Raw genomic sequence first — 2,504 nt, 5'->3', positions numbered from 1 at the left:
GCAATCAGAGTATAGGAGGTCCACCGAGCTCCCATTGTCCACCAGGATTCTGCACACAGTGTGGTTTCCTATTATGGCTTCCACCACCAAGAAATCGTTGTGGGGGAAATGAACCCCACTAGCGTCATCCTCGTTAAAAGCCACATCGGTGTGGCTGTACCTTGGGGTTTTCATGGCGGAGACGCTCCAGAATCGCTCCTGATAAACCCCCATTGGCCTCGTGGGCGTAGTCCTTCTGAGACCTCCTTGAGTCTCCTCCTATATAGGGACCGCCGAGGACAGTCCTTATGACGCCGACGGGTTCGCGATCCTCTGGGTGTCGGTTCTCCTCTCGGCGTTGACCGTGATTCTGCCCACCATGGCCGTCATTCCGGGGTCTTCGTTCGGCCCTGAATTCTTGTAACCTTCCTTCGCGGATCAATCTTTCGATTTCGTCCTTGAGGTCAGCACAATCGTTGGTGTGGTGGCCGACATCACCGTGGAACCTACAGAATTTCTTCTGGTTCCTTCGGCTGGGATCTGACTTCATTGCTTCCGGTCGGCGCAGCAAGTTCCCGCGGCCGACCTGGTTGAAGACCTCCTCGACTCCTACCGTTAACTCATGGTAGGAATCGTACTTTTGGAACAGTCGAGGCCTTCGGGTATCCTCTTGTCTTGGCTTTTTGGCTTCCGGAGCGTTCGTCGTTGCGGTGGGCTGCTTGTCCCCGTTTCCTCCGCCTCGATGCTTCTTCCCATCCTGCTTCGCAGGCGCTGACCCTAGTTCGGTTCCTTTATTCTTGTTGGTCCGGTGCTCGGGGTCGTTCGCGTCTGCCTCTTCGGCGTTGATGTACCTCTGTGCTCGCGCTAAAAATTCCCTGTAGCTAGTCGGAGGTTTTCGGTTTAGCTCTCTTTTGAACGGGGTAATTTTCTTCATGCTAGATAAGGCCCCCATCAAGGCTTCTCTATCCGTTATGTCCATCGTGGCGGCGACAGCTTCCCCATACCTTGCGAGCCATTCCCTCAGTGACTCGTTTGGCTTTTGGGATATCGTCGTCAGATTCTGCTTTGGGGGGACATACTTTTTGACCCCTATGAATTGGAGGGAAAATGCTTCCTTCAACTCGTCCCAGCTCGAGATAGAGTTTGGCCTCAGCGTTCGGAACCACCTCCGGGCAGAATCTGTCAAATGGTTTCGAAAGGCTCAGCACATAATCTCCTCGGCATAACCGTGTAAGAGCATGTGCCCAGTGTACATCTCCAGATTGTCATCGGGATCTCCCGCCCATCATAAGGCGGGATTGACGGTGAACTATATTTATCGGGGAGAGGGGGTGCCATTATTTCTTCGGTAAACGGATGGTCATGTGTGCGACTGGGCGTGATATTGACGTTTACCACCTCAGCCACACGACCTATATTCTTTTTCAGGACCGCCACGTCCCCTGTCAGTTTTTGCTCCAGGCTGGCCATACGTTCCATGATGGCGCGTGCTTCTTCTGTCGAAATGGCCGAGCGGGCTACTCTTGACGCTTCCGCCCTCTGAACGTTGGGTCCGCCTCGGGCCTGGCCGCCTGCCTGCACTGAGCCTGAGTCTCCTGGCGGGTTTCCACCTGGATTTTGAGATAGTATCTCAGGGTTTCCAGGACCTCTCAGTACCCGGTCCTCGAGAGCTCGGAGTCCGACGGCCCCCAAACGGTTGCCGGGGGATTGGGAAGGCCGAGGCCTAGGATGGCCCCGGCGATTCTCACTATCCCCGGTTCCTTCTTGGATAAGTGGGTAGTCACTGCGGTTGGGATCTCCGGCCACGGCAGGACCCTGCGGTATCAGAGCATCTTCTAATGGCGGCATGGAGTTCCTTCCATCTAAGCGCTCCACCACGGTCATTAGCCCACGTACCAGCTTAGTTAGAGTGGTCAGTTGGGCCTGCATCTGCATCGGATCTGGCCGTGGCGCGTCTGGAGGTGGAACTTCGTATCCGTCCGGGCGTAGATCTCCTTCCATCCCGTTATTTCTCGGACGGACAGCGGTTTGTCACTATGTTGTTGGGGGTCAAACGCTTTCGGTCCCCAGCGAAGTCACCAATTGTTGACAGTCAAATTTCGCCAACAAAAAACCGACCGGATTACCTCTCAGTTTTCCCTCGGGTTACCGGCCGTGTGTGTGTGTATTTACTAAGAATCGAATATGTAAATGACGCCAGGAAATTTATAGTGGTTCACTCTATAAATTTTAGAGCTACATCCACTGTAATCTTGTATTTCTTTGTTTGGGGTAAGTTACAATTTACAATTTTTGTTCTCAGCTAGAGTTTTTTCAAACCCCTCCCTTGCTGGGGGTCTTTCTCCTTTTATATTGGGCTTCTTTCACCCAGGGGGTTTCCTTCCCAGCTAGAAGCACTCAAGTGCTCTCCTTCGGTAGGCCCAGGCGTAGCCCACTAATTAGCACTGTTCACTCAGCTAATTAGTCTTCTATTACGGCTCTGTGCTTCCCCGTAATACTTTCCTGTCCCCTGTGGGAGCGGTCTA

Source organism: Morus notabilis, unplaced genomic scaffold, assembly GCF_000414095.1.
Source record: "Morus notabilis unplaced genomic scaffold, ASM41409v2 Scaffold1466, whole genome shotgun sequence".
NCBI classification, from domain to species: domain Eukaryota; kingdom Viridiplantae; phylum Streptophyta; class Magnoliopsida; order Rosales; family Moraceae; genus Morus; species Morus notabilis.
The sequence above is the reverse complement of the archived record's forward strand: the minus strand, read 5'-3'. Positions refer to the sequence as shown.